The sequence below is a fragment of the Lithobates pipiens genome, unplaced genomic scaffold (genome assembly GCF_037356315.1).
Source record: "Lithobates pipiens isolate NorthernLeopardFrog02 unplaced genomic scaffold, aLitPip1_a1.2 Scaffold_18, whole genome shotgun sequence".
Classification (NCBI taxonomy): Eukaryota; Metazoa; Chordata; class Amphibia; order Anura; family Ranidae; genus Lithobates; species Lithobates pipiens.
In genome coordinates this window covers 547,578,890-547,592,712 of record NW_027507758.1, presented here as the reverse complement: position 1 = coordinate 547,592,712, position 13,823 = coordinate 547,578,890, and the positions used below count along the sequence as shown (strand labels likewise).

Sequence of the window (13,823 nt, the reverse complement as noted above, 5' to 3'; positions counted from 1 at the left end):
GTGAGCCTGATTTTTACTTCAGCTTTAGTAAATAAACCCCATTGTGTACTTAAAAGTGGGGTATGCCTGTAGTTAAATATTAATTATTTTTCTATATAAATAAAACAACAATAATCTTCTGGCTGAGGAGCATTCAACATCCCATGAACTATAGAATTCAAAATTGTCTGTGTCCATAGATATCTGACATCAGCTACATAATATGGACTTGCAATGACTGAAACCGTTCCAAATGTAGGCCAATAGAAAAGTGATGGGTGAGAACCAACAGGTGTTTGAATAAAGTAAATTTCACAAATAAGAAAGGTCTCATTGAATATTTAGAGATCGTCACTCCCACTGCAAATACCACATGGCAAGTATCAGATGTGTCCAAAAAGTATGTAGACAAAGGGCCATTTGCACCATTTCCAATGGAGTCAACAAACCTTGCCTTTTTATGAACCTTTTGGTAACTTTCCAATGCAGCGTTATGAAAAGCCCTATGAATAATGGCAGTAGTTAAAATACACCCCCTTACCAAGCAAGTAAAGTCATCTAAAAAGGCAGAGATGGGAACAAGTCTCTATTGTCAAGAGGAAAGAGATGATCTTCTACATTGTAGTGAAGCACATTGGATCTCTTTTAGGTAAAGATTTAATCAGAATGGCAATGAATGTAAAAATAAATTCAAGAAATGGTCAAATTAACAGCTGACAGCTGACAATATATACATTAAAAGCGGGCAAGTGTAAGGATTTGAGCAACTTTGACAAGGACCAAATTATAATGGGCAGAAGACTGGGTCAGAGCATTTCCAAAACTGCAGCTCTTGTGGGATGTTCCTGTTCTGCAGTGGTCAGGACCTACGAAAAGAGGTCCTAAGAAGGAAAAGGGTCATGAGTGGCAAAGGCTTACTGATGCACATGGGGAGTGAAGGTTAGCCTGTATAGTCTGATCCAATAGCAGAGCTTCTGAAAACGTTAATACTGGTTCTGAAGAAAGGTGTCAGAACACACAATGCATTCCAATTTGTTACATATGGGACTGCATAGTCGCTTACTGGTCAGGGTGTCCATGCTGACCCGTGTCCACAGCCAAAAGCACCTACAATCGGCATGAAAATATCAGAACTGGACCATGGAGCAATGTAAGAAGGTGGCCTGATCTGATGAATTCAAGAATGGTTTTAGGAACACAATAACAAGTTTGACATGTTGACTCTACCTCCAAATTCTCCAGATCTCAATCCAATCAAGCTTCTGTGGGATGTGTTGGGAAACAAGTCTGATCCATGGGAGCCCCACCTTGCAACTTACATGACTTAAAGGATCCGCTACCAACAGTATTTTTTCACAGAAATAATGTTAGGGTTCTGTTATATGATCAGTTTCAATTCTAAAAATGTCAAAATGTTCTTCTAAAATTAAGTTAAAATTTAATCTACAGCACACACACAGGAAAAGGGAGGGACAGGTGTGAATGCACAATTTATGCAGTATACTGTTTATGTAAAGTGCTGTATAAATTTGTCAGCTCTAGATAAATACCTTTAATTAATAAATTAATAAATAAATTAATAATAAAGCTGCACAGCGAGTCCTGTGTACGAGAAATATACACGTGTGTACCAGAAGACAAATGCTTTTAATTGCATGCTTCCTGACCTTTCAGCAGCCAGGGCTTGGGTAGCAAGAGACTAATTATGCCTTTTACTGACCTGGAAGCCATCCAGCATTAAGCTTTTCCCATATGGGCTTTATGGAATTCACATTTATAGGAGACGAGTGATTATTTTCATCCACAGTATTTACTAAACTAACTTTATTTTGTTACCAGTCTCTTGTGTGCGGTTGAACTCTCATGCCATTGGTCAGCTTGGACAAACTTGAAGATCTTTTAGATAGAAAATATTCTGATGTTGAAGGGCTGATTTACTAAAACTGGAGAGTGCATAATCTGGTGCAGCTCTGCATAGAAACCAATCAGCTTCCAGGTTTTTTGTCAACGCTTAATTGAACAAGCTGATTGGTTAGTAAATTTTGTAAATAAGTGATTTTTCTGCTTCACTGATGTGCGCTGATGAGGCAGCACTGATAGGCTCTGATAGGCTGCACTGATTGGCACTGAAGGGCATTGATTAGGTGGCACTGATGAGGAGGCACTAATATGCCACACTGACAGGCACTGATAGGTGGCACTGATGGGCCCTGATAGGTGGCACTGGTGAGCACTGATAGGTGGCACTAATTGGGGGCACTGGTGGGCACTGATAGGCTGCACCGATGGGCGACAGTGATGGGCTGCACTTAGGAGAATTGATGGGCAGCACTGATGAGCAGGCACTGATGGGCACTGAAAGGCAGCACTGACTGGCAGCACTCATGGGCACTGATTGGTGTCACTGATGGGCACTGATTGGTGGCACTGATGGGCACTGCTGGGGCTGTACTGTAATCAGAGAACTGATTACCTGTACATGTCAATAAGTGGCACATCCTTGTTTACATGTGACCGGCTGTGATTGGACACAGCCGATCACATGGGTAAAGAGTCATTGGCTCTTAAGCCGAGATTGGGTCGTGCCGTGTCCTAGGAACACCGCAAAGCTGTGACAGTGCTGCAAGAGCGCCCATTCTGGGGTGCCGTCATGTGACGTCCCAGACCAAGATCGCATCACACCCGCCATTATTTTAAAACCACAGATGTGATCAAATACCACCAAAAGAAAGCTCTATTTGTGGGGAAAAAAAGGACATCAATTTTATTGGGGTACATCATCGCACGACCATGCAATTGTCAGTTGAAGTAACGCAGTGCTGTATCTCAAAAAATGGCCTGGTCATTAAGAGGGTAAAACCTTTCGGGGCTGAAGTGGTTAAGCTTAGTTTGACCAGACCTCCACTTTAAGGAGGAAGACTGAAATAAGGCTGGCAAATACCGAGCTCCCTCTAGTGGCTAATCTATAAATCTTTATATTTAATTAAAAAACAAAAATATGGAAGCATAAAACTTAAAAAATGTGAAGATCACATCAAAAATAATTATATGGAATAGCGATGTAATACATAATTCAGAAAATGTGTTTGCAATGAAAACTCTACCTTTAGGTGACCTTACCAACCAATATAAATTTGAAATAAAAATGTCCTGAAGCCGTTATCAGAAAGAAAACGCCTCTCTATATGCAAAGGCCTGACTTCCTTGCATTCTGCTATCTTAGGGGAATTCCTCTTTAGCCTCTTCATGGCCATAATTCATTCATGCATAAATGCCCTGACTATATTTAGCAGACATTATTAGACCAAATTTAACTTGACAATAACTCTGTGACTAATCTGCCTTCTTTTTAAGGTCATATATAGCTTTTATTTGGTACACAGTTTCAGTAAATACCATTTTTTTTGCTTTTTTTTAACTGTAGGCTGATAAAAAGACAAAAAGGTAATACAAAATGTAACTTTTTATTTTTTATTTTTAAGCTTATATTTATGGTGTTACACTGTAATCAATCCCCTGGGTAAATACTGTATTTCTTTTCCTGTGCACGGCAATACATTGACAGCTGGAGCCGGGAGAAGTTCTTGTGTCATAGGGACCTTAAAATGATAATCCAAGAACTGCAGATGTTTAAAGTTTAAGTGGTCCATTTAACTGGCCACATTAGTAACTTTATCCTGGCTGAATTATACAAGAACTTAAAGACGACAATCTTCCATGAAATGCACATTGCATAATTGATCACATTGGACACAAATAGTAAGCTACTTTCAGCTTTTGTTCCAGGGAAGTATACGTGTTCTTGACATTTGCACACATTTGTCATATACTGAAAGGAAAAAGAAGCATCGGCACAATAGTCTTTAAGTGGTATGTCTTTATTGATTTGTTGTCTATTCCTAACAATAAAATAGAGTCCTTGAATGAGCCGCGCCATTGCCACAAGAAGCATATATGATTTCAATCAGAAGGTAAACTAAACGGTCTTGTGTCTTTTTTTTAAGCCTATGTAACTATGAAAACTAGAATTTTTTAGATTAAAGATTTTTTTTACTGCTTGCTGGGGAGGTTTTTTGTTTTTTTTTAGCTTGCAGTGACAGTACTCCCAGCACAGAAACCCGCGCTCTCACCAAGAACCCCGAGTCTCATATTAATGATCGGGACCCAGGACTCTCGGTTCCAGGTCACCTGATCGCTGTGATTGCCTCTGATTGCCAGTCACAGTGATCAGTCACTATGAACCTGCCCCTGTGTTTACTTCCTCTTCTAAATGAAGAGGAAGATGCATTGGGGGTTATTTACTAAAACTGGAGCGTGCAAAATCAGGTACAGCTCTGCACAGAAACCAGCTTTCAGGCCTGATTCACACCTATGCATTTTTAGTGCTTTTTGCATTTTGCAGATTTGCACTACAGAACGTGTTCCATAGGAAACCATGTTAAATGGACTATAGTGCAAATCTGCAAAATGCAAAAAAAAGAACTAAAAAAGCATAGGTGTGAATCAGGCCTGGGGGTTTATTGTCAAAGCTTAATTGAACAAGCTATTGTTAGAAGCTGATTGGTTACCGTGCACAGCTGCACCTGATTTTGAGTGCTCCAGTTTTAGTAAATCTCCCCCCATTGCATCTTTTTATCCTTGCAGGAGAAGAAAATGTAAACAAACCAAAGTGTAGAAAAAAGAAAATCTAATAAAAATAAAATGACAAGATCAAGGTTTGCCAGGGTAAGGCCGCGTACACACGAGAGGATTGTCCATCCAACTTAGTCCGCTGAAACGTGTTTCAGCGGACAATCCGCTCGTGTGTGGGCTTCAGCGGACTTTTTCGGCGGACAGTCTGGCGGACTAAGTCTTTCGGGATTTCCGTAATATTGTCCGTCCAAACTTGGTTTCAGCGGACAATCCGCTCGTGAGTAGGCTAGTTCGACGGACTAAGTATGGCGCATGCTCAGAAAGGATTTACACGGCCGAAGGTTGCATTGCAGTGTATTGGACGTCGAATTTCTAGTCCCGTCGTACGTGCCGTACACGTCATCGCGCAAGCTTTCGGCGGACTGTCTGTTCATCGTGTGTGGTCAAGTCCGTTCATTCGAAAGTAGGACGGACTGTCTGTCGGATTGTCTGACGAACTTAGTTGGCCAGACAATCCACCCGTGTGTACGCGGCCTTAGTGTTATGCCCTGTACACACGGTCGGACTTTCCAACGGAAAATGGATGGGATCGTGTTGTCGGAAAATCCGGTCGTGTGTGGGCTCCATTGGACTTTTTCTGTTGGAATTTGAGAGCTGTATCTAAAATTTTCCAACAAAAAAATCAGATCGTTTAAATACCGATCACATGTAGACAATTCCGACGGACAAAGTGCCATGTGTTCTCAGAAAAAATGAGGAGACGAAAGCTATTGGCTACTGGCCTCTTTCTAGTCCCATCGTACGTGTTCTACGTCACCTCGTTCTGAACGATCAGATTTTTTCCGACAACTTTGTGTGACCATGTGTATGCAAGACAAGTTTGGGACAAAATCCATCGTAAAAAGTCTGACAGATTTTGTTGACGTTGGAATGTCTGACCGGGCATTAGGGTCAAGGTTGGAGTCAAAGGTCATGGTCAACATATTAGAATATATAGAATTAAAAAGTAAAAAAGAACTGTAGGACTGTGCAACCTTTTTGTTTTAATGAGAATAGCAGGTCTAAACTCAAAGTTCAGCTAGACTTTAAAGGACAAATTCCATTTTGGGGAAGTTGTCCCTTTCTTAATCCCCCCACCCTTGAGTGTATTCCATCCAGTAACATACAGTACTAACATTCATCCCCGATCTAGTAAGCTATTGCAAAGACAACCTCCAGTTGGCTCCTCATCACACTGCGTTCATTCCTATGGAGTGGCTGTACTCAAGGGGGTCTCCAGCAGTTCTTTGACATATGGCTGTCCCTTCAGCGTATGCCACCCCCCCCCCCCAATATTTGCTATTGTTCCAAGCAGAGTTCATAAGAAATAAACGAGCGGCCTCAAATCTGAGTGGTTTGGTAATAAAAATTTCATTTAACAAAATGTATTGATTTTAGTTGATTCTTCTGAAAAGCTGAATATCTCTACTGAGAGTTCATTGTTTTTAGTTCAGATATATCTGACCCACAGGCCGGTCTAGTAATTTTATCCATTTTCAGTGACCTGCAATCTCAAAAACAATTGAACAAATGAACACAACCCACCATCATTTCTTCCAGATTGGTAGATAAATACTGGTGGTAGGTTGCCCAACTAACCTAGTTACCCCTCTGACGTTGCTCCGTGAATAGTTAGTGAAGGAGCAGCAAAAGGTGCATGAGTCTGATTATTCCACCTTTCACAGTTTTATCCTTCCCAATTCAAACTTGCCTTTAAAAATACATTTATTGACATTCTTAAAGGATATGTTACCCCAACATTTCATATTTCTCATATGTGCCTGCTATACCATGTACTTGTATGAAAAGTATGCTTTTTGTATTGCTTCTTTTGTGTGAAATCCCTGGTGTTCCTGCCAGCCCCTCTGCTTTCCTATTAAAAACTGACCATATTAAGCAGGAGAACACAGTGTGGTCAGTTTTCAGCCTGCTCTCCTCCAATGATCAGACTTGTACTGATTCCTTCCCCCTGCACAGACATTTGCTGGGAAGACCAGTGTACTGCTTTTTCTGCTCCCCAAGCTCTCTGAGCTCCTTATGCAGCTGAAAACAGAGGGTATGTGATCACTTATAAAAAGGGGAAAAAGGTATCTATAAAGCCCTTGATAAAGTCACATGATCAGTGACGCAACGTGTCAGAAGGATCTGGGTGGCGTCACTTCTGGTCGTGGCAGAGACAGAAGTCTTTGACTCTATTGATGCTGAATGTTAACATTTTTAAATTTAAATTTAAATTAAATTAAAAATTTAAATTTTAAATGAAAGTTTGCTGCTTTGAAATAAATTATTTTATATGGAATTACTGCACTATGGAGATCTCTTTTCTCTTATGAGTCTTGAATGGAGGAGAGTGGAGGAGACTAAGGAGGACGTATTTTGCACAGCGGGAGAACACTGTATGTTTATCCCCAACCACTACTTACACCTTTACATGGTCTGGTGCTTTAAGGAGAAGAGTGGAGCAGAAACCGCCATTAAAGATTACAATTACCAGAAGAGCTACTAGATCCACTGGGGTTTTTATTTGAGGTGTGAGGCTGGGGCACATTATTGGTGGATTACAGATGGTAGAAGCAAGTGTGAATACACATTATGAGAATCAATGTATTTTCCTGCACTTGATTGTTACACATCTACTATCAACATTTTTATTAATAGTGCTATTTTTTTATTGCACGTGCACTTTTTTTGATTATTAGAATCAAGGAATTTACTTGTTTTTTGCACGTTTTTGCACTTTGACTTTTATTATGGACATGATTGATTTATTGAATATGCGATTAGTGTTTGTTTATTAGTACTTTATTTGAGTTAGCACTACATTTATTTCATTATAATATTCTGTTTTGTGGGGACACTCCTTTAATGTTGGCTGCCACTCCTTGAGGTATGCGATATTTTGTTTTATTATATATATATATATATATATATAAAATAAATAAATATGTATATATATATATACATATTTATTTATTTTATATATATATATATATATATAAAATAAATAAATATGTGTATATATATATATATATATATATATATACAGTATACGCACACACTAATGTGTTACCCTTCATTTTTATTTTAAATGGAATGTGTTGTTGGTTCACATATACTTTAAGGGCCACATAAATATATTCATTAATCTGTGATTTTATATCTACCTTGAGTTTAGCTATCATTCATTTAAAAGATGATTAGCATTAAGACCACAACATTAGAAAATGTACAAAGTCTATAGTTTTTCAAAAATGGATATACTGTATATACCTCTAATAAACAAACAAAAAGGAATAAATATCTTTCTCATCGCATGTTGCAATAAACAGGCATAGCCAATGTAAGAGATTCTTAGAGTACGCTTTGCGTTTCCATTTTCACACAATCAGTTTTACAATAATCACACGCAGGGTGACATTTTGGCATCAGTTTGTTCCAAATTAATTGAAGCCCGAGTTTACCTCTTAATATGATTTGGGTAAATCGATTCAGACTTATCCTGGGTGGTTGATTGATTCCTGCTTTCTTTATTTCTGCAGTTCAATCCCTTTACTGAGAGGACATCTTGTTTCTGTAAAAGATAAAGGTGATAAGGGTTAAGTGTATCTGTGTATATAGAAATATTTTGTGGAAAAAAAAAAAGATTTATATCACTATATGAAAAAAAATATTTCTATAAATGGAACTTGGAAAAATACACTTTGGTTAGCAGCATTGGATCCATTAGATGTTTTGGCAACTGCGAAGATGGAGCAAGTAAAAAAACATTGTGGGTACCACCACTGACCTTTTTCTGAAAATGCCTAGTTGTGCATATACAGGCTTTCTGTAAGATATGTATCAAAGATGAAAAGCATACAGAGAGTACAGTACTGACGCCAACATCCAATCCATTATTTAGTATAAAAATACCTACAAATATTGTGATTTTAAAGGTATCAAAAAAAAATGACTACATGTTGAAAAAGGTACATTTGTATTATGTTATTTTTATTATATTATATGACACATAATAAAACAAATGCTACACCTCCCAGTTCCATTCTCCTATCACCATGTTGTAGATGATGGCTTTATTTATATTTGCAAACAGTATAAAAATAACAAATACTAGACGTAATGTTGATACTGGATGTACATCAGTGGCGGGAGACTGAATAATAGAGGGTGTATTTATAAAAAGTTTGCAGCACTCTTTGCCCTGTAAAATTGCATGCGCATTTGCTCTGTTCAAATGGGGGCAAAATGAAATGTTGTTAGGGTATTTTTCTTCCAAGGTCAAATGTTAATTCAATAATTAAGTTCAATAACATCCCCAGATCTGGTGCCCCATGTCCTGTAGCATGGACTCATCTCCATTGGTCAGAGAAGGGTCCTTTAAAAGAGAGGGCCAGGAATCCAACTGTAATTGATAGGATTTCATCTAATTTAAAACAAATAAATAAGGAATCCCTCTTCGAAGGCTAGTATTAATCCTACTACCTACTGGGATTGCAGTTTTTGAAGGCAGCTTCCGTAAGCAAGTGTCACCAGATCATGGGACCAAAGATCGGCCATATTGGTTGCCGCCTATGAGGTGCCTTGTGGTATATCTTAAGATACATTGCAGTAAACTTTACACATACTAACAATTAAGACTATGTGAGAGGGTTTACGTCTACTTTAGATAAGTCATTGGCTTCCTCCAGAAGGAAGTGACAAAACACAGAAAAATGCAGTGATGAGGGAAGGGTGAATACAAAGGTTGCAAACAAGATTTATGGCAAAAATTACCTGACTACTCCCATATTTTAAGGGGTTCTCCTACCATTCATAAAGCCCTTTAGCCAATCAAAAAGAGGCAATCATGAAAAGGATGCCTCTATAGATTAGTAGTGTCTGGGATTATGAAAGTCCCATAGGTCAATGGTTTCTTTGACCCATTTATTACAGTGGAACTTCACCTTAAAGGGAAGTTCTGCTTTAACACCTCCTTCCCCCCTTCTTTCCCATTTTTGGAGGTTTTTCTTTTTTTGGGGGAGCGGGTACCTAGTTTTAGCAGGTACCAGCAACCACTTTTGCTTCGACTGCCTTAGCGATCAGAGCGACCCTAGGCTGCTTAGTGTGCCACTCAAGCTCATTGAGATGGTGTAGATCCCAAACATCCGCTGAGGAAGTGCCAGTACGGGGGGGAGCTCGTCCCAGTTCCTGCAATCCCTGAAGGTAAAGGAAGGACCCCCTGAAGTTCTCCCCCCTCCTCTGTCTGCCTGCAAACTTCTGGACACTTTACAGGCCCCAGAAAACTGCAGGACCATTCACAAAGTGTAGCACATGTGCAGTGGGAAGCCAGCTGCGAAGCCACAAGGAGTCACAGCCGGCTTCCTTTAGTAAATATGCTGGTGCCAGGGACCCGACTGCTCTGGATCCCTGGACAGGTAAGTGTCCTTTTATTAAGTCATCAGTTACAGTATTTGTAGCTGCTGACTTTTAATTTTTTTTTTTTTTTTAAGACTGAAGAACTGCATTTTTTTGTTTTATTTGCTGAGTTTGGCATCCCAGATGAAGAACGTACTGAGCTCATCAAGCCAATTAAAACAAGTTTATAGCAAATTAATGAGGGTTTTATGTCCAGTCAATGTGAGCATTAACAGAAAAGATGCTTGGACAGTTGTCTGTACACTGCCAACAACAGACTTATATTATTTTGTATTTTGAGATAAAAGACAAAAAAGCATTGTACAGCCAAAACAAATAATTCTGTGCATGCTTATTACAGCCACATCCAAATCCTAATGCTCTCTTGCCTTTCACTAGCAGTTTGCTGTATTAATAGTTATCTGTAGTAAAACAAATATCAGACTGCCATCAGTGCTCCCAGAAAATGCTAGGCACCTGGCTGTCTCTGGCTTTAATCATTTTTATCATTGACCTGGACTAAGCATGCATTGATGGAGTAAAGTCTCCTGATCTGTGTACTGAAAACACTGGATCAGTATGACAGTAGAGTAAACAGCATTTGTGGATGGAGAGCAAGTGGTTTGTTAATTGGAGAGCTCCAGTTCTGACACAGCAGGAGGCATGCCAGACCTCTGCAGAGAGATCACGGCTTCCACACAGAAACAATGGCCCTGCTTTGCGGTATACTGGAAGGGTACAGGCTTTTCTATTCAGATGCTGTGGCTGCTGTCTAAATCATAAAGTGTACCTTTGCAAAGACTTTGGACATTCAGGGTGTTGGCGTTGACTGTAAATGGCTCTCCAACGCATCTTTAAAACACAGCGGCTGATTTACCAAAACTGGAGCATGCAAAATCTGCAGCAGCTATCCACAGAAATCAACTTTAAGGTTAACAAGTTAAAGTTATGCCGCGTGCACATGATCGGATTATCCGGTGGACTTGGTCCGACGGACTCTAGTTCGCCCATGTGGAGGCTCCGCTGACTATTTGTTGCCAAAAGTCTGGCGGACTTAGAAAGAAGTCTTGACTCAAAATTTTCCGCCGTCTACCTGGAGTCACATTCAAAATGAACGGTGTTGTGAAATTGTGTTGATGTGTGTTTTAGTCCATATATTTCAAATAGGCTGTTTCATGCACAATGCTGCAACACGTGTCAACGCATTACAATGGTGCCTTGCAGTGCACTGGGTTCTAGTGCAAATGGGTGCCAAAGTATTTCCATATTCTTAACAAGCAGATAAAGATCTTTAAAAAAAGGAACCTCACTAGCTGTTTGTACTATGAAGTAATTCATCTTTGAAGGTTACAATATGGATTATTTTCTTTAAGACAGATTTCCTCTAACCTCTTGTTATGTCTTCAAGACAAAATAAAGGAACAATCTCCCCAACAGGATACGAAGGCAGCAAGAAAAAAAAAAATACTTCACAGGGGTTTACCCCTTTCCCTACTTTATCTATAACTTTAAAAAAAATGTGGGCTTTAAATATACCTCAAAGAGGAATTCCATGCATAGCATATTTTGGTCTAGCTTGGATCACTGTAATTATACTGTACATACATGGCTGATGCCCCTGGAAGCTGGAAATCCCTGAAATAGACACTTCTACTCCTGTGACCTCCACTTGCTTCTGAGTCCTGCCCTAAGAGGCTGCAGGACCAATGTACCTATGTATAAATATACCAATACCATGCCTGAAATTCATCTTTAACCGCTTAAGGACCGCCTCCTGCACATTTACGTTGGCAGAATGGCACGGCTGGGCACAAGTATGTACAGGTACATTGCTCTTTAAGTGCCCAGCCGTGGGTCACGGGCACGCCACTGCCAGCGTGCTCGCAAACTGGTCCTGAGCTCTGTGACCGTGGCCACGGGACCAGCGGCGATCTGGTCACAGAGATGAAGAACGAGGAGAGGTCTGTGTAAACAAACCCCTCCCCATGCTTCCTACTGAGCCTGTCACTGATCGCCTGTTCCCTGTTATAGGGAAAGACGATCAGTGACATCAGACGCCAAGCCACTCCCCCCTACATTTAAAAAAAAACACACACACACACACACACACTTAACCCCTCCCCGCCCCCTAATGGTTAACTGTCAGTGCCATTTACACAGGAATCAGTGCATTTAAATAGCACTGATTGCTGTATAAATGACAATGGTCCCAAAAATGTGTCAAAAATGTCCGATGTGTCCGCTATAATGTAGCAGTCACAATAAAAATTGCTGATAGCCACCATTACTAGTAAAACATTTTTTTTTAATAAAAATGCTATAAAACTATCCCCTATTTTGTAAACGCTATAACTTTTGCGCAAACCAATCAATAATCGCTAATTGAGATTTTTTTTACCAAAAATATGTAGAAGAATACGCATCGGCCTAAACTGAGAAAAAAAAAGTTGTTCTATATATTTTTGGGGGATTTTTATTATAGCAAAATGTAAAAAATATTGCATTTTTTTCAAAATTGTTGCTCTATTTTTGTTTATAGCGCAAAAAAAAAACGCAGAGGTGATCAAATACCACCAAAAGAAAGCTCTATTTGTGGGATAAAAAGGACGCCAATTTTGTTTGGGAGCCACGTTGCATGACCGCACAATTATCAGTTAAAGCAACGCAGTGCCAAATCGCAAAAAGGGGCCTGGTCCTTTGGCTGAAAATTGGTCCGGGGCTTAAGTGGTTAAAGTAACACTAAATGTGGATGTGTACGGATTATTGGAGAATTAAGAATTACATTTAGTATCACTTTAGCTCTCCAGCATTAATCAATAGAACTTTCAGTTTTGGGTGCAATGGCTAATTTAAATAAAGTAGCCTACATCACATCACTTTTTTTCAAGTAATTCAGCTTTTCTCTCTCCCCTCTCTTTAAATCTCACCATCAGGCATGAGTGTGGCAGCGGTGGCTGCGGCGGCTGACGTGTGCCCCCTTTGTGCACTATTCATACGAGACTCTTAAACAATGAATTTAACACAGCAGAATAGGGAGAAGGAAAATGGAATGAAGGTTACAGGGGTAAATTAATATAAGAGGAAGCAGCCTGTCTCATCACATGTAACAAAACATGCTTTATCAGTGAAGCATACCTTCCTACAATACATCTATGTCTCCTCTGAATATCTATGATTTACAACTCATAGTGTAGCCTGAGCTAGACCTCTATTTCTATGCTAAACAAGTTAGAGGCGCAAACACGACCGTTCAAGGGTTGGCTTGTATAAAAGAGCTGCTAATAGAATTCTGGTCTAAACAAAAACCTGCTTCTAATGGCAGAGCTATTTATATACTATATATATATATATATATATATATATATATATATATATATATATATATATATATTTATTACTGTGCAAAACTTTTATAGAAGTGTTAATAGTTTATTTTTATCAAATAACAAAATGGAAAGTAAGTAAACAGAAGAGAAATCCAAATCAAATCATTATTTGACGTGACTACCCTTTGCCTTCAAAACAGCATCAATTCTTCTAGGTACACAGTTTTTGAAGGAAACTAACAGGTAGGTTGTTCCAAACATCTTGGAGAACTAACCACAAATCCTTTTGTCTCTTCATGTAATCCTAGACAGACTCCATGATGTTGAGACCAGGGCTCTGCAGGGTCCAAACCAGTGCTGGCCCATCCATTAGTGAACCATGGGGCCGCCCCTCCATCCATGCGTCCAGCCCCCTGAACTACATACAGGGTGCTGGACCATAGATTTGGGGGG

At 39.5% G+C, this 13,823-nt stretch overlaps 1 protein-coding gene across 3 annotated transcripts in view; it reads right to left on the bottom strand.

Annotated features, from left to right (window-relative positions):
* Window positions 1-13,823, bottom strand: part of KLHL29 (kelch like family member 29) — a 1,407,189-nt gene that overhangs the window by 1,123,332 nt on the left and 270,034 nt on the right. For all 3 annotated transcript variants that reach the window (XM_077488859.1, XM_077488857.1, XM_077488858.1), the window contains one exon: window positions 8,112-8,221. The gene's annotated coding sequence lies outside the window, so the exon portion shown is untranslated. The remainder of the gene's footprint in view (window positions 1-8,111; window positions 8,222-13,823) is intronic.